The sequence below is a fragment of the Aythya ferina genome (assembly GCF_964211825.1).
Source record: "Aythya ferina genome assembly, chromosome: 1".
Classification (NCBI taxonomy): domain Eukaryota; kingdom Metazoa; phylum Chordata; class Aves; order Anseriformes; family Anatidae; genus Aythya; species Aythya ferina.
The window spans coordinates 84,480,461-84,500,119 of NC_140296.1; the positions used below are offsets into that span (position 1 = coordinate 84,480,461).

The window sequence follows — 19,659 nt, forward strand, 5'->3', positions numbered from 1 at the left end:
ATTTAAACAAATAAACAACAAATAAACAACAAAACAAAACAGAAGGACGTGGCTTGAGGTTTTATAACCCTCCAGGTTGGGGACCTAAACTGCCTCCAAATTTCTAAATTTTATTCTCACTTCAAAAATGACAAGTGGTTTTTGGATTTATCAGGGCTTATCTATCATATAGTTACAAAAGATTTTTTTTTTTTTTTTTTTTTTTCCCCCTGCTGTTTTCTGCTCTTCCTTACTGATTTTCTTCTTTCTCTCCCCTTACTTTCTTCTCTTCAGCTGGTACTTCTCTGGTATTAGGGCCATTCATATGGTCTCTAGACAAACATAACCTTTGCAGAGGAGAGATATGTCAGAAGTTTTAAGAAGTCGCTGTGGCTGTAGTATACATCAGCTGTTCTCAATTAATGTGTGACTACCCTGGCTGCTATTAATGGCAGTACTCTGTATATGTGTTTGTCTAAGTATGGGCAGCCTTCAGGCTACAGTTAAAAGAAGAACAAGAGATTTCTAATCCTTCTGTGTATGCACAGAAATTGGTTCTGTCCATATTATACTTTAGGCAACCAACCTAAAATTCTTCATGTATATTGATAACTATAGCCCGTCATCTGAAAGTCAAGAATAACTCTTCCATTCTTCGCACACTAGAAACATTTGTCTCGGTAAATCCTATGTATTTATTACATACATATTACATACAGGATGTATTAATTCACAAATTAAATTGTCAAAATTAGGTCCAAATTCTTCTCAGTTGAATTTTAACTTCATTCTTTACCTATAACACAAATAAACAGTTTTGTTAAAATATTTAAATGGCTTCTTGCCTTATAATATTCCTATAATCTAATTGCCAGGATATCTGAACACTTTTTAGTATTAAATAACAGTTATCTCATCAGCTTTCTTCCAGGGATAACAATCACTCTGCCTAATGTGTATTCTCCTCTGTTATTACTAATATACAGAAATATATATTTGAAAGTTACATAAATGAAAAGACCTTGTTTTCTGGAACAATTAATGACCTAATATTATAAAGGACCTTAAAGAAAGCTTGTTCTTTAGCTTGGAGGAGAGCTTTAATCTTATTGTAGAGAGTTTCATTGTGTCCACAGATATATTCTTCAGGTTATGATCTTCAACCTACAGCTTTAGGCAAGTTTTCATATATTATCAAACACTGCAGAGATAACAACCATGGACCAAATCTAATCTGTCTAAGTTATTTAAGCAATTTGAGATGCAGATAGGAATTTTTTAAATTTTTCTGGAGGTCTGAGTGGACTAGTCCTGTAATCCATTGTAATCAGTGGGAAATACATGTACACATTGGATCAACTCTGGAACCTCTGAGAAAATGCTTATTTGGATCTATCTCTGCTAATGCCTAAATAAATTTAAAAATGTAGGCCTTTGGATCTTGAGGTCAACTCAAAATTTGAATAAGAATGGCATATAGAAGGCATACCTAGCATCCTTGTGACAGCAATACTGCGATGCTGAAGAAACATCATGGTAAGACGGACTTGAAGTAACTCACATCACTGTACACTCATATGCTATTTATTAGTGTCTTTAATATGGGATACTCTAAAACTTTTGTATTCTGAGTAACAATGATAGAAAAGCTAAGGTAAAATAGTGCAATGCAACTAGTTTTCACATCTGTTTGCATTCTTTTTATTAACGACTTCCAAAAATTTATAACATTAAAAAAAAGGAAGCATAATATTTAACTGTTTATTTATTTTATTATTATTATTATTTTTTTTTTTTAAATCAACTAAGTCCCAGAGATTTTATCTGTAAATTTGAGAAATCTTTGAGAGAATAGAAGAAAGAAGGTGAGGTTATAATACTTTCTTTAGCAAATTTAATAGTCTAGAGACCTTAAAAAGGAAATGGAACAGTGACAGAGTCTATTGGCATAAAGAATGAAAAGTACTGAAGATATTTTAGAGGTACTCCAGCTTTTGGTCAGTTTAACTCGCCATTAGCTAACATTACTTCCAGTGAGTTCTTCTTGTAGAGAGATTTTAACAAGAATCACAGGAATGGGAAGCAGAGGCATAGATGATTAAGACATGCCAGTGCAACTACCTACCATAACAAATGTAGTTTCTCTAATAAAATGATGCTCTAGGCAAAAGGCAAAACTTATATGTATTAGCTACATGCAGTAACTGCAGTTGTATTAAGAAAAAAATATTTAATTTCAAGTGACACTGAATTCACCTTGAACATTTTAAAAATCCATCATATAAATAGAGTGGTAATAATATCTGTTCATGATATCAGTGCTATCAGCCATATCAAGTATTGCCCTTAGGCAACAGAAATAACAATATGTTTTAAGCAGTATATACTTTACTGCATTTAGCCACAATCTTGCTCTTAATTAGAAAAGCTATATGTGCAAAAACAAGTATCTGCAAACTAATCAAGACAGTATAGGAAACTGACAGCAGGTAAGAGGATGGAATGATCTTTACCCCAGAAAGTCTGATGTTGCATTTCCATACTGTGGCCACAGAGATGAGGTCAGATCTATGGTGAATTTGAAGTAACACAATTAAATCAATTGAATTACTCTGGATCTTCTCCAACTCAAGGGCACACAGTTTTTGGCAGTGGGTACTCAGCAGCTCGTAGAAATCTGACCCATGCTCTGTGTATTGGCACAAGTCTCTTAGCTCATTTCTGACAGATTTCTGGTGCAGGGTTTTGCCTCAGTGACTTAGGAAAACTTTGGAGGTGTTGCTACAGGTACTGTTTTGGAGGTACATGAGAACAGAAAAATGTATACATACATATTTATAAATTTTCTCTGTATATATATATCGAATCATAGAATAATAGACTATACGAGTTGGTTGGGACTCAGTGACAACTTCCCTGGGGAATCTGTTCCAGTACCTGACCACCCTCTTGTAGAAAAGCCTTTTCCTGATATCCAGCCTGAAAATATATAAACACACATATATACATATAAACATATAGTTAGTTAAGCCTGCAACAAACTCAAATATATAGGTATGACCAACAATTTAAACTGAGATAATATGAAACAGAAAATCAACAGAGGATTCAGTGCATGAAATCACTCTAGTTGCATGTCAGGAATGTACACCATATTTATAGGACTAAAAATATTTGTTTTGAAAATCTGGCATGTTTTCCCACCTGTCTACTCCTGCACATTGTCCAAGCACTTTCTAAGTGCACTTCAATTATTAGCTGCAAATAGATTTCAACAGTGTAGTTTGTTATATATGCATTAGTCAGTAGAAAGATGACAATGATTGATTTGTTTAATGACAACAATTTGTCTACAATTTTTTTCTCAATTATTTCTACTGCCTAATTTCCTTTAATATTTGTTTCAAGTGCCTTAGGAGTTAACAGAAGAGTTTTATTTTCTGGAAAGTGGCAAAACATTTCTTCTAAAATTTGTCACACTCTATGGATGTACAGAAAATGGAAATAAGAAATCAGGGCTGATTGGTGTCCTGTGCTTTTGTAATCAATGAAACAACCACAAATAAAATGTGTATCTGCATTTTCTCAGGATTCAGTCCTCAGAAAGCAGTGAAAGGTACTGAACACAAAATCTGCCTAGAGATCAATGTAAAAGAGTTCATATCCTTGTGTGGATAAACCTATGGAATTCTCTAGAACAGCTAGTACTTGATGAACTGTTGCTGGAGTAGTATCCTTCCCTCCACTTTAGGAAACCTGCAGGCTCTCTGCTTTAAGTGAGAGGGACTTGCTGAGACCAGATGATCAGTTACTGCCTGTCTACTAAAGACAGCTAACACCCACAGGTCCAAGGACATGAATGTAATTTTGTGCTAACTGAGGCTAGGGGATAGTGCTTGCAAAGGAGTTAGACAGATGAGGTGAGGAAAAGAGGTTACCTGGCAGAGGAACAATTCAAGCCCTTGATCTTCAAACATTCACCAGAATTCAATGCACTCAGCCTTAAATGGACAGCAAAGGCAGTAGGAGTCAAACTGTGGAAAAATTAGAAGGAACAAGGGTATTTGCTCTGGTATAAAAGAAACTGACCAACTTTTGCTCAAAAGTCGGACTGAACCTTGTTTACCTCATCAGTCTGAATCTTTTATTATATCAGATATTACTGTGGGTGTCTGAGCAAGCCAACTTAGTCTTCTATAAATTAGTTCGTGTGAGACATTTCCTCTCACGTGTGTTTGTCAGGTCCCATTATCCTCAACAGCAAGTTGAAAGTAACTAAAAGTGGAAATGAGTAAGAATCAGTGAGGCATGTTAATGTATGGTTTGTGTTTTATTGAAACCTCTTAGGGCAGCCAATTTACAGGAGGGAGGGGGAGTGCTTTTGACTTTCATTGCTTTATCATGCACTTTTTGGGTGGATGAAATTCAAGTCTGCTGTTATATTCAAAAGCAGAGTGTGTTTTTAATAGAGGAATATGTATTGAAAATATACTGCCTAGCAGTAGAAATGGTCTGGAAATACCAACAATAGCTCAGCACTGATTTGTCATGTTTTCTTTTAAGAAAGATTAAAAAAGATAAAAGATATAAGACTTTCCTTACAGGATTAGTTTAAAGTATCTAGCCAAATATGTAATAGTGTAGCTAGAAATTACCAAGCTGGCTTTAAGGGACGTATGAGGTGAAAACACCTTTCATTCAGATTCTAACTAAGTGAAATCTGGCCTCTGAAATCAACTGTAAAATTCCCATCAGCTTCAAAGGAACTGGAATGTCAGCTTTACCATTAGTTTCAGAAGAGGATCAGTTCTGAAGAATAAAAAGTCTTTGATGTTTCTTCATAGGAAAATCTTTTGTTGGGACTCTAAAATTTTTGAAAAAAAAAGTGGTAAAAGCTTCCTTATGTGGAGATAGTATTGTAACTCTTTTGTAGATTTCACTTGATGAATATTTGTAGCAAGGAATTGTGCATTCAGGATAGGATATAATGCCTGAGTTAGGAAATTGTTAGCTCTGGGGCCATTCTTCTGCTTGGCCTTTGATAGACACTTGTTAGGCATCATATCTCTGACAGTATCTTTCTATTTATCTGTCCTTTCACAAACGCATTACTTCAGATTATAGGTATGACAAGCTGATTTATGCTATCTAGAATTTCTGCTCTACTTTACCTTTGATTTTACTTGTTAACGTCTGGTTCTACAGTCTCATCATCATTTTAGTTGTCTTCATGGTGCTGGTTGTACTAATAACCAATTAGCTAAACAGCTAGATCTATTTTACAGTATAAGCAGTCCAGAATCTATAATGTTCTTTCTCACATGAGAGTCTCCAACCGACTAATATTGTTCCAGCAGACTGTGTCTGTCTTTCTTGCCCCTTCTCATGCCTCCCTCTCCTTCTTCCTGCCTCAGTATATGTAGGCCAAATTAACTTCCCAGGCAGAGGCTGCAAGCTCAAACTCATCTCTGCTTTTATAGATTTCCTGCAAAAAAAGAGAAAGAAAATAATGGGTTTTAGTTCATTATATAAGCCTCAAAAAGAGTACCCAGTCCTTTTCCTGTCTACACACAGGAAGAAAATACCATGGTATTAGTCAAGTTGCTGTAGTGTCCTGTGTCTCCCTACCCTGCAGAAGCAGTTCCTTGTTACCAACCGGCAGACTCAGCTGCATAAACTTTTTCTTTGTGACTAAAATGAGTTGTGCTCTGACAATTCACTGAAGCTGTATCTCTAAAAGTATGAATATTAGCATTTTCTATTGTAGTGTCTAGGCCTAATGATAATTGTATCTTTCTTAAAGTTTGTGTTACTGATATTCACATTCTTAATGTTTATGCTCAGAATGACAGATATAGACATTTGAAATGGATCATTTCATACCACTATTACATTATTATCTGCTATTTTATTAGCAGCTATTTTAGCTATTTAGCTAAATTTATAGCTGCTATTTATATGTAGCTGCTATTTTATATTTTAAAAAATACTTAAGTCAGTAGCAGTCTCTATTGCATACCTTACAATGACTCTTAAATCACTTCTCTAGCCTCTGTTCTGTTTATCCTGTTACACCAACTCTTCAGGGTAAAAATAGCTTTTATATTTATATTCTTAAATGCTGGAACTTACATTCACAGAAATCATGTGTGTTTCTCTCCATGTAAAACTTAACTTGGAGGGGGTATACAGTCATTTTAATTCAATGTCATTTTTTGGTTTAGTTTACCTTATAAGGTTTGTTGTGAGGTGTATCAACTTTCAGTACCATGTTAGATAGTTTCCATATAGCTTAAGAGAATCTTCCCTTGTTGCCTGATACTTTAACAGGTGGATTTTTTTTCTTACTTTTACTTATGACACATTTATATGTGATCTTTTTGCTTTCTGCAAAATAACCCATTCTTATATCTGACAACTTGCTAGTATGTGAATGTGTACGATAGAAGGCTTTGATAACCTCTTTTACACCTGTCTTGGAAAATTATTATTTTAAATCCTAATGCAGCCAGTTTCTATGATCTTCTCAAATTTGTAGTCATGTGTCAGTCTTGCATCTTTTTTAAATACACAGGATTTATTTTACTGATATGTCTGGTTTGTACAGACTCATTGCTTTCAACTTCAGAAATGTTTCACTGTGAAAAAAAAACAACCAACCAAACAATACAACAACAACAAAAATATTTCAAGCTCAGAAGTTAACATCATTCTTCCATACAGTGCAGTTTCTCAAGTCAATATATTTATCTCTCTGTTTTTATCTGCTTCCTGACTTGTCTTTTTACCCTAACAATCTTCAGCTGGTCTTGAAGAAAAAAAACAATGTGAACAGATAAAGCCTGACTTCCTAAATAAATTGCCAGGAGAGTTCATCTGGCCTAAAAAAGAAACACAAAAGGATTTTTCAAAATTGGTTTTGCAAAACCAATTTTCCCCTGTTCTCTTTTGTCACATTAGGTGATTTATTCACAGATGTCATGCTTTTTTTTTTTTTTTTTTTTTTTGAAGGTATGTTATCTGATCTGCCTGTTCTGAAGTCTCTGCTACTAGTCTCTATTCCTCTCTCTGTATTCCTTCAGCATACGTGTATTTGAAAATCTGAGCAAGTCAAATAAACAAAATTTGATAAGAAAATCATTAAATAACAACAGTTGGGAAAAAAATAAAAAAAATAACTGGATCCATGGAAGACATATCTTCATGTCAGATGAGCCTGGGCACCACAATACAAAAAGGACATTAAACTGTAGGAGAGTGTCCAGAGGAGGGTGATGAAGATGGTGAAGGGCCTAGAGGGGAAGACGTGTGAGGAGTGGCTGAGGCTATTTGGCCTGATCAGCCTGGAGAAGAGGAGGCTGAGGGGAGACCTCATCACAGTCTACAACTTCCTTGTGAGGGGGAGTGGAGAGGCAGGCGCTGACTTATTCTCCTTAATCACCAGTGATAGGACTAATGGGAATGATGTCAAGTCAAGGCAGGGGAGGTTTAGGCTGGACATCAGGAAGAGGTTCTTCACCGAAAGGATGGTCACACACTGGAACAAGCTCCCCAGGGACACAGTCACTGCACCAAGCCTGTTGGAGTTTAAGAAGTGTTTGGACTGTGCACTTAGTCATATGGTCTAAAATTTTGGGTAGACCTGTGTTGTACCAGGAGTTGGACTTGATGATCCTTAAGGGTCCCTTCCAACTTGGGATATTCTATGAGTCTGTGATTCTTTATTTTTAAACAAATGAAGAAAAAAAAATCATAATCTCAGCACTGACTGCTGTTAATATCACAGAATCACAGAATCACAGAATTTTCTAGGTTGGAAGAGACCTCAAGGTCATCGAGTCCAACCTCCAACCTAACGCTAACAGCCCTCCACTAAACCATATCCCTAAGCTGTACATCTAAGCGTCTTTTGAAGACTTCCAGGGATGGTGACTCCACCACTTCCCTGGGCAGCCTGTTCCAATGCCTCACAACCCTTTCTGTAAAGAAGTTCTTCCTAACATCTAACCTAAAACTCCCCTGGCTCAACTTAAGCCCATTCCCCCTCGTCCTGTCACCAGGCACGTGGGAGAACAGGCCAACCCCCACCTCTCTACAGCCTCCTTTAAGGTATCTGTAAAGAGCAATAAGGTCACCCCTGAGCCTCCTCTTCTCCAGGCTGAACAATCCCAGCTCCCTCAGCCGCTCCTCGTAGGACTTGTTCTCCAGGCCCCTCACCAGCTTCGTCGCCCTTCTCTGCACCCGCTCAAGCACCTCGATGTCCTTCTTGTAGCGAGGGGCCCAAAACTGAACACAGTACTCGAGGTGCGGCCTCACCAGAGCTGAGTACAGGGGGACGATCACCTCCCTAGCCCTGCTGGTCACGCTGTTCCTAATACAAGCCAGGATGCCGTTGGCCTTCTTGGCCACCTGAGCACACTGCTGGCTCATATTCAGCCGACTGTCCACCATCACTCCCAGGTCCTTCTCTGCCTGGCAGCTTTCCAACCATTCCTCTCCCAGCCTGTAGCTCTGCTTGGGGTTATTGCGCCCCAGGTGCAGGACCCGGCACTTGGCCTTGTTAAACTTCATGCATAAAAGAAATAATTGAACACAACTTATTATAATTGAAATTGTAAGTACATTCTCATTACACTGGCACCTTTTTCTTGGATAGAATCATAGAATCACAGAACATCCTGAGCTGGAAGGGAACCACAAGGATCATTGACCAACTCCTGGCAACACACAGGTTTACCTAAAAGTTCAGACCATATGACTAAGAGCACTGGCTGCCAGGGTGAATATGAGCACTGCTGGCTCATATTCAGCTTGCTATCAACCAAAACCCCCAGATCCTTCTCTGTGGGACTGCTCTCCAGTGTCTCGTTGCTCAGTCTGTACATATAGCCAGGATTGCCCCATCCCAGGTGCAGGACCCAGCACTTGCTCTTGTTAAACTTCATACGGTTGGTGATCGCCCAGCTCTCTGATCTGTCCAGATCTCTCTGCAAGGCCTTTCCACCCTCTATGGGTGGAACAACTCCTCCCAGTTTAGTATCATCAGCAAGTTTACTCAAAACACCTTCAAGTCCTACATCCAAATCATTTATATAAACATTGAAAAGAACTGGCCCTAAAATGGGGACCCTGCTGTTGACTGGCCACCAGCCTGATGTGGCCCCATTTACCACAACCCTTTGAGCCCTACCTGTTAGCCAATTGCTCACCCATCATATGATGTTTTTATCTAGCTGTATGCTGGACATTTTGTCCAGTCGGATCCTATGTGAAACTGTGTCAAAAGCTTTACTGAAATCCAAAAAGATTACATCAGGTGGTCTTCCTTGGTTGACTAGATGGGTGATCTACCCACAGGATCTGTACACGTTCATATGTATCAACTCTGAGGTTTTGTGGAAGTTATATTATAGGAAGCCCACATTAATTTCTGAAGACAAAGTGAAGCCAGTTTGTTGTTAATGATCATTCTAAGGTTTGATAAAATCAGTCCTTTTACGCTACACTGCAAAGCATAACTTTGATCAGCATAGTCCACCTAGGAAGGTTATAGTCTCACTGGTCATTGTTGCTTTTGAAGTCTTGATACAAATACCAGCCCTGGAAATTACCCATGTCTGTTTCTGCAAAGAGAGGCTCCCTGTATGTGTCAGAAATACATGGCCTCCTATGGCTCCATTCCCAAGAAAGAAAGCACCTCAAAACACACATGATACTAACCAATGTAATTATTCCCTGGTGGCTCCTAAATCAGGATTTTGTTGTCATGCAGAAGATAGATGTAAAGGTAGACTGAAAAGCTTCCAGCTCTCAAGCATGTGTATATGGATCTATAATACATAGGCCAGCATCCCACATCTACAACAGCCCTGCACATCGTCTGCTAGTAAATAACTGTATTCTAGAAAACGTCTCACAAAAGTTGTATGAAACAGACAACAGACACCTGAATGAGACCTCTGTCACACACTGGACTTTTTTTCTTTCTTTTTTTTTTTTTTTTTTTTTTTTTTTTTAGGCTTCTATAATGTGTATCCTCTCAGCCAGATTTCTCCCACCAGTTTTCTCAGTTCCCCAGCCATGTTCAGGCTGACACTTGTTTTTTTTTTCAGTTTACCCATGTTTCCTGATACTGTCCCTAAAAGACTATTTGTTTTTCAAGTGAAGTTAAGGAATATACTTTAATATCCAAATTCTGTGATATTTGCTACAGCTCCAAGAAACTTGATCAATTTCCATGCTTTTGAGGGGACAGAGGAAACATTCAAGCTATGTGGGGAAACAGTGGCACAAGATACATTATGAATTCTAAAAGAGAAACATTTAGTAATGTAAATAAATATTTTCTTCAGCTTCCTCTGTATCGGGAAACATGGGTAAACTGAAAAAAAAAACAAGTGTCAGCCTGAATATGGCTGGGGAACTGAGAAAAAAAAAAAAAAAAAAGATGGTACTGGTGGGAGAAATCTGGCTGAGAGGATACACATTATACTTTTATACTTATATATTATTTTTATAATAACATTATTCTCTAAAATGTTTCCAATTTATCCTTTTGCATGGTCAAGTCCTCCAAATATATATTTTAGATATCTTCCATATTCTTTCTCAAGTCATACAGAGAACATAATAATAATAAAAATCCTTACCACTATACTGAAAATAAAAGAAGGTTTAAGAAAATTATCAGTTGGTGTCCCAAATTAAATATCACAGAATCACAGAACTGTAGGGGTTGGAAGGGACCTCCAGAGATATTGGGTCCAACCTCCCCTGCCAAAGCAGGTTCCTCAGGGCAGGTTGCACAGGTAGTTGTCCAGACAGGTCTTGAATATCTCCAGAGAAGGAGACTCCACAGCCTCCCTGGGCAGCCTGTTCCAGTGCTCTGTCACCCTTACTGTGAAGAAGTTCTTTTGCATGCTGGTGCAGAACTTCCTGTGCTCCACCTTGTGGCCATTCCCCCTTGTCCTGTCCTCACAGACCATTGAAAAGAGAAAGAGGTTGGCCATATCCCTTTGTTTCCCACACTTATAGCATTTGTAAACATTGATAAGATCCCCTCCCATTCTTCTTCTCTCAAGGCTGAACAGACCCAGGTGTCTCAGCCTTTCCTCATAAGGAAGAAGCTCCAGGCCCTGTATCATCTTTGTGGCCCTCCGCTGGACTCTTTCCAGGAGATCCCTGTCTTTTTTGTACAGTGGAGCCCAGAACTAGACACAGCACTCCAGGTGAGGCCTGACCAGGGCAGAGGAGAGGGGGAGGATCACCTCCCTTCATCTGCTGGCCACGCTCCTTTTTATGCATGCCAGAATCCCATTGGCCCTCTTGGCCACCAGGGCACACTGCTGGCTCATGGCCAACCTGTTGTCCGCCAGGACCCTCAGGTCCTTCTCTGCAGAACTCCCTTCCAGCAGGTCATCCCCCAGCCTGTACTGATACATGCGATTGTTCCTTCCCAGGTGCAAAACTCTACACTTGCTTTTGCTAAACCTCATCTAGTTTCTTCCTGCCCATCTCTCCAGCCTGTCCAGGTCTCGCTGAATGGCAGCACAGTCTTCTGGCATGTCGGCCATTCCTCCCAGCTTTGTATCATTGGCATACTTGTTGAGGGCGGGCACTCATCAGTCATCAATGAAGATGTTGAACAAGACCAGGCCCAACACCGACCCCTGGGGAACACCGCTAGTCACAGGTCTCCAGCTGAACTCTGCACCACTGATCACCACTCTCTGAGCTTGGGCAGTCAACCAGTTCTCAACCCACTTTACTGTCCATTCATCTATCCCACACTTTCTCAGCTTTCCTAGCAGGATGTCGTGGAAGACAGTATCTAAAGCCTTGCTAAAATCATGGTAGATGACATCCACTGCTCTCCCTTCATCTACCCTGCTGGTGATGCCATCGTAGAAGGCAACAAGGTTGGTTGAGCATGATTTCCCCTTAGTGAATTCATGCTGACTACTCCTCATAACCTTCTCTTCCAATTGCTTGGAGATGGCTTCCAGAACAAGCTGTTCTAATGCCTTTCCAGAGACAGAGTTGAGACTGACTGGACTGTAGTTTCCCAAAACGTGTGAAGGTCTCAACATTTTCCCAGAGTCTCATATCAAACATTTTAGTCTGGAAAACACAGGCAGAAATAGATTACATTAAGATTTGCCATGGCAAATCAGACTGATCTTATTTTGAAAGAGTGATTGTCTACAGGAGAATCAAGACGTTTTTCTTTCTCTTTGTAGACTTGTAAAAATCACTACCTGAAATAGTAATAATGAATAAATAAAACAAAAAGAGACTACAAGTCTCCAGCAAAATGTTATTTCTGCATATGTTTGTTTCTGAGACTTCATTTCTAAAACCCTATTGACTACTGTATCTTGGTAACACATTATGTTTTATGGGGTAATCACACATTTTTGTTGTACCAGGTGGGATGCCATTTATTGAATAATTTCTGATATCAAAACAGACAAAAATCAAAGTTAGTTACAGGTCTAAATAGAATAAGTAGCTACAACAATGGTGGGGTAGCATAACAACAACAACTTCTTGTATTTCCTTATGAAGTTAGAGGGTCCGTCCCTCCCTTTCCATTGTTTGTCATAGATCTGGCTTTCATTTTCATCATATTAACAGTTCTTTTATCATTTAAATAGTAAAACATAACCATGCTACTCAGAGTTCTTGTGTCTCGCTCAATTCATGCACTTTTCTGTAACCTCACTGAAATATTTATGTAGTTTAGAAATATGCATTTTGTAAAATTCAAAGCATAAACTACAATTTGGTTCTACCTAGTACTGTTTCCAAGATATTCGGCTTTCATGAAATTAGAGCAGAAAATGAAAATAAGGAAGAAAATATCTTCTATTTTTCAATATATATGTATAGAAAAAAGCAAACAAACAAACAAACAAACAAAAAAACGCCACCACCACCAACAAAAAAAAAAAAACAACTAGAAGTTTGTCCAATACTATACAGATTTATTTTTTTCTGTAATAGATCTAGCTTGCATTTGTTAAGTGTCAGCTCAATTCTTCATTGGTAAAGACCAGCCTGTCTCTCAAGACTCAGTCTGTTTCTTCTCCAGTTTTATTAAATGTGTAGAAGAAATTAAATGTGGGAAAGTAGGAAGAGTAGAAGCAAAAACACAGATCCATGTATTTCTCAAACACTGATTTTGTCCTCTGTGAAAGTAAATCTAAAGTTAAAAATAAATGCAGTTGTGGAATATGAAGCTGTGAAATAACTAAGGGATTTTTATTGTGCACTTTTCATTTGCATGAAGTTGCTTTATGCCTCAAGAAATAAGAGCCTTATGTTGAATTTTACCAAAATACAATTAGGTTTATGACCTGCAGACATTTTTCCAATCTGCTGGATGCTTTAGCTGTTGGGTTAGCTTTCAGTGAATGAAACAAAGGCAATGCAGACATAAATGACTGTGTTTTAATTAACCTACTTTTTTAGTAGCAAGATACTGAAATCATCTTGCTCTTGTAGCAATTACATAAGTTTATGCTTTCATACATACAAGTCAAAACCCAAACTTTTCTAAATTCCAGAAGGCTACTTTAGGAATCAGGTGCCTATTTTATATTATTATTCTGGCAGCTGAAGAGTTAATGGGCATCAAAAAAAGTAAATTTCAATACAAGTTTAACTACAGAATGTTGGATATAAAGAAGTAACAGAAGTAAAGAGGATCATGGTCTACTTGGAAAATGTCTTAATTTCCTATCTTTGCCTTAAAGTACGCTGAGCAGTAAGAACCAAAGACAGATATCCAGATCTACTTGTATGCATATAGCTCCTTAAGGGAGGAAAATCAGACCTATTTGAATTTCTTCATCTTCCTCAGAGTCACAGAATTTGGTCTCTGAGGTTAGTGCAAATTTTCCTATCTGTTGCCAGAGATTTTCAATTCTTAGTGGTTTTAAGAAAAATGGGCAATAAACTGAATGTGAATTACATTGAAATAATGAGCAAAGTGTCTGTTCCTCTGTTCACTGTGAGCAATGTTTGTCCCAAGGTGATCTGGTTTTCTACTTTCCATTGCTTCTTTAAAGTTTCCTCATATTCTTTATTTCATATTAAAGGATGTTCTTATATATAGATTGATCCCAGAGTGATTTTTCAGTAAATAACAGAAAAGATGGGGAATTTAGTTTCAGATAATCAGATGTTATACTTATAGACCAAATTAAACAAACAAACAAGAAACAAGCAATCAATCAATCAAAACAAAAGACACATAGCACCCCACCCCCCAATTAAAAATAAAAAAAATTCTTAAAAAAAATGACTAACTTATTGACTTGTGTCTTGGCTTTCAAGCATGCATTCTAACGAGAGATATGAACTGTGACAGAACAAAAAATTCAGCTCCTAGGCAGACTCCTTTGGGAGTAGAATCTTCCTTGGGCCTGTGCCTCTGTTTCTCTTTTGAAAAGATTTAAGAGCAACTTAAAGTGATTTAGGTTTTGTCAGACTGATATAAGATGCAAATGATGCTGCATGGACTTGTCTTCAGTCACTGAATTTTCATAGACTGGAATAAAGAAATATCTTCTACTGGACATCCAACCTATCTTCCCCACTCCCCCATTAAATAAATAAATAAAATATTTAGCTTGAAAAGGGTAGAGGGTTTCATGGTTTTCTTGGAGCACTGGCTACCTATCAACCCAGCAGGCTCTGAACTTTCCACAGAGACTCTTCAGGTTTCTATGGTTGTTTTCTATGTCAGGCTATTTGTTAAAGTTCTGAAAGTGCTGAATGAGTCTTTTCATTTTATTTTTTAAAGGTGAATACTTTGATCATATCCCTCAACTCTTATATTTTGCTTATCTCTTACTCAAAATGTAGAAAAGATTATTTTTAAAGAAAGACACTGGTAGTGCCAGGTTTTATGGTAGCAAATTACAACATCAACAACAGACTGGAATAATTTTGCATAACTATGTGTTAATAACTACAGGAAATTAATTCTAATTTTGAATAGAAAACACACAGAGTAAATAAATTATATGAGCAATTCCATTTGTTCCCAGTGACCTCTCAATGGTGCTTATTAGAAAAGTTAACATTCTTTCTCAGGAGCTTAAAGAAATATTGTATGTGATCTGCACTGACAATATCCAGTAATACAGGTGAAAAAGAGAAATCTGGAAGAACTTCTATATGTTGTCAAATATATAATCAATTTGGCACAGAAGTTAGTTTTTTTTTTACAGTAGCACTCATTCTGCTGTGTTTATACAAAGCTCACTTTTTAAAATATCACTTAATTTTAAAGTTTGTAAAGAGCCATACACTATCTACACCAATGTTATTGTAATTGGAGGTAACCAGAGAAATTCTACTGCTGCAGAACTGGTGACTGATTAGAAACATGATAGATTTCATATACAATAGGAAATGTTAGTTTATTTCATTGGACCACTGATAATGCACAATTAGAGCTGAAATCAGTTCCTTGGAAGGTGATCAATCATCTGGAATTACCTTTATTTGCTTGAATTCATAGTTCTTTGGACATGACTCAGGGTGTAAAAACATTTTCCAGTTTCTCTCTTTAAAGATACTTATTAATGGTTTAATTTTTAATTTAACCTATTTCTTTTTTATTATTATTATTTTATTTAATTCTATACCCCACCCCAAAATATGTCCTTTTTTCCTCTCCTATTTATTTTAGCCTCATGGCAGTGGTTTGGGCAATTAGGACTAACGATCAAATTACATGTAAAAGATATCCCAGTGAGTGATATAAGTTAAATAACTTGTTCTACAAAAGAATAGATCTGGAAAGTTCAATTAAGTCTTTATTTGAAGTAGGTTTCTGAAGTTTTCCTTAGTTTCTCTATAAAAGAAGTAAATAAATTCTAATTTAAGTGGCCTTCACACCATTCCCACTTGTGAAACTTACTAAATGCTTGGGTATTATTATTAAATTAATACTCCATTGAATGTATTTAAAACAAATATTACCGTATTACCAAATACGGGAGCAGAGAAATGTTTTTATATTTTGTTTCTTTGTTTGTTCTAATATTAATGTAACATTGATGAGAAGCTATTTTTTTTGTTGTTTTGTTTTTTTGTTTATTTTAGCCAGCAACTAATGATGTCAAGAATGCCAGCAAGCATCGCTGAGGTCAAATAAGTAAGTGTCCAAGAGAACTAGTAGGAGAATAAAGCAATCAAACATATTATCTGTGAGCAGGAAGCCCTTACTGAAAGGGAGAAGGCCAAAAAAATAACCAATTTTTAATTACATAAGTACTGGTGATCAGTTAACAAAAACTAGGTACTGAACACGTTTGGAGGGGATTTATATTAAAAGTAATAATTTAATCTAAAACAGTAATATAAATTCACCAAAGTGAAACTGATAGCCAAGTTTTGCTTTAATGTTTTTTTTGTTTGTTTGTCAGCAAAGAAAATAATTCTCTCTTGGTTGTTCTGTTCTTACAGTAGCTTAAGTGTGGTTGACTAAAGTCAAATCTTACAGAAGCAGAAAGTGTTAATTGGGCATTATACAGTTTCATTATAATCTGTTGTACATCAGAATCTATTTGGTTTAATGACCATGTTAGATTGCATCCTAGATGTGTATTTTGGAATAAATGACATTGCAATGTTGAAAAGCAAAAGGAAATTTCAGAAAATTATTTTCCTTTTGCTGTTTTTTCTTGATAAGTATTCAGATTGTAGTAAATGTCACTGTGTTACAGATGCTGTGTAAGTAATTTCAAAACTATATCCAAATTTGGAGTTGAGATAACATATAGTCCAAACATGAAAAATCTCCCTGTTTATAAAATAGTAGGTGCTTTAAAACAAAGAGAATCATAGGACATTGCTTCCTGTAAGAAGCCTGGGGGCTTGTGAAGAGTAATTAGTTTATACAAAAACAGTGCTTGTAGAGGTTAGAGAGTAACTCTCTTTAGTAGACTGACATGTTTTTCTAAAGAATGGTATTTTACCTTGTACACAACAGCCATTAAAGAACATTCCAGGAAATGAATGATCCAAAAGCTTTTAAACAAATATGAAGTTTTTTTTTGTTTTGTTATTGTTTTTTCCTGATGAGTTATGTTAAATTCTCACACTATGCTTAGCTCTGCCCTTGGCAGACTTCAATCTGTCTGCATAGAACACATGCAGGAGATACTCCAAAACCACATGAGGATAAACACAATGAATCTTCAAACACGTGTTACTAACTAATCATAGAATCATAGCAACATTAAAGTTGGAAAAGAGCTCCAAGATTATCTGGTCCAACCATCCCCCTACCACCAATGTCACCCACTAAACCATGTCCCTAAGCATCACATCCAACCTTTCCTCAGGGACGGTCACTCCACCACTTCCCTGGACAACCCGTTCCAATGCCTTACTACTTTTTCTGAGAAGAAATGTCTGAGAAGAATTTCCAACCTGAACCTCCCCTGGCACAATATGAGGCCACTCCCTCTACTTCTATCACTAGTTATCTGCAAGAAGGGGCCGACCTCCAGCTCCCCACCACTTCCTTTCAGGTAGTTGTAGAGAACGGTAAGGTTCCCTGAGCCTCCTCTTCTTCAGATTAAACAATCCCAGCTCCCTCAGCTGCTCTCACAGGATTTGTGTTCCAGACCCTTCACCAGCTTTGTAGCCATTCCCTGGACATGCTCCAGGGCATTGATGTCCTTCCTTCTTGTAGTGAGGGGCCCAAAACTGAACAGAGTACTCGAGGTGCAGCCTCACCAGAGCAGAATACAGGGGGATGATCACCTCCCAGGTCCTACTGGCTACACTAGCCCTGATATAAGCTAGGATGCCATTGGCCTTCTTGGCCACCTGAGCACACTGCCACCTCATGTTCAAGCAAGTGTTAACCAACACCCTTAGACCCTTTTCCTCTCCAAAGCTTTCCAGCTACTCTCCCCAAAGCCTGTAGCATTGCATGGGGTTTTTGTGGCCTAAGTGCACGACGAGGCTCTTAGCCATGTTGAACCTCATCCCATTGGCCTCTGCCCATTAACCTACCTTGACCAGGTCCTTTTGGATCCAGTCCTATTGGATAATAAAGACCAAAAGCAGGAAAGGAAGGAGGACATACTAGCTCTTGCTGTTTTGGTGGAAACAGGTTATTAAACATGTCACAGTGTACAAGTGTTGTTTCTAACCTATGAGCATAGACAGCATGTACCAATAAGCATTGCAATTCATGGACAGTCATCTCTGCAAGAAGAAGTCATACCACACAAAAAACAGAAAATAACAAAAACTTGAGGCTAATGAATTTGAATAGATAAGAAGTCAGGTATTTTGATCTCATATGTTTATCCTTGTTATTCATTAAATATTTAGGAATAAAGTCAATAAGCCAGATAAATGTGAATATTCATGTAGCTTTCAGCTTAGCTTGGAACTCAATAATACTCTAATTTATCCACCCTCAGCAGAAATGGGAGAGAATTCTAGCTTTCGTACAATGTACCTCTTAATATGAAGCTTTCCAGACACATTACACAGTATATTCACAGCCAGTTGATGTAATCTTTTTGCATTTCAGCAAAACTTTCAATACTTACTCTCATAGTATCTTTCTGTACAAAATGTCTAGCATACAGATAGACAAAAACATAATGAAATTTGTGAACAATTGTCTGGCAGATCTGGCTCAAAGGGCTATAGTAAATGGGGTCACATCAGGCTAATGGTCAGTCATTGTTAGGGTTCCCCAGAGCTCCATTTTAGGACTAGTTCTCTTTAATGTTTTAATAAATTACTTGGATGCAGGACTTGAAGGTATACTAAGTAAGTTTGTAGATGACACTAAATTGCGAGGAGATATTGATTCTCTTGAGGTTGGAGAGGGCTTGTGAAGAGATCTTGATAAATTAGAGGGCTGGGCAACCACCATTTAACAAGAGCAAGCGCTGGATTCTGCACCTTGGATGGGGCAACCCTGAGTGTACCTACAGACTGGGGAGTAAGAGGCTGTAGAACACCTATACAAGAAAGAGATCTGGGTGTTCTCATTGACAGCAAACTAAATATAAATTAACAGTGTGCTGACTGTTAACCATGAGGGCCAGCCACATCCTGGGGTGCATCAGGCACAACATTTCTGACTGGTCAGTCGAGGAAAGTGACTGTCTCACTCTGCTCTGCACTGGTGCAACCTCACCTTGACTGGTGTATGCAGTTTTGGGTGCCACAATTTAAGAAAGACATCAAGTTATTAGAGAGTGTCCAAAGGTGCTCTACAAAGATGAAGTGCCTAGAGGAAAAGATGTATGAGCAGTGGCTGAAGTCATTTGGTTTGTTTGTCCTAGGGAAGAGGAGACTGAGGGGTGACCTCAGGGCAGGCCTCAGCTTCCTCAGGAATGTGACAGAGTTCCTCATGAGAGTGGAGGGGGTGATGTTGGTTTCTTCTCTCTGGTCAGCAGCGATAGAATGTGAGGGAATGGCATGAAAGGGAGATTCAGGTTGGATATTAAGAAAAGGTTCTTCCCTGAGAGGTTGTTGGGGCTCTGGAACAGTCTCCCCAGGGAAGTGATCACGACGGCAAGCTGATGTTCAAGAAGCATTTGAACAATGCTCTCAGACATATAGTTTGACTTTAGGGTGGTCCTGTGTGGAGTCAGGACTTGGATTCAATGATCCTTGCAAGTCCCT

The 19,659-nt window shown here is 37.9% G+C and overlaps 1 long non-coding RNA gene across 1 annotated transcript in view; it reads left to right on the top strand.

The window, feature by feature from the left end:
- The window catches only part of LOC311430348, a 29,094-nt gene that overhangs the window by 8,867 nt on the left and 568 nt on the right, over positions 1 to 19,659 (top strand). Inside the window, exon 3 of the long non-coding RNA XR_014688717.1 lies at positions 16,099 to 16,150. This is a non-coding gene — a long non-coding RNA (uncharacterized lncRNA). The remainder of the gene's footprint in view (positions 1 to 16,098; positions 16,151 to 19,659) is intronic.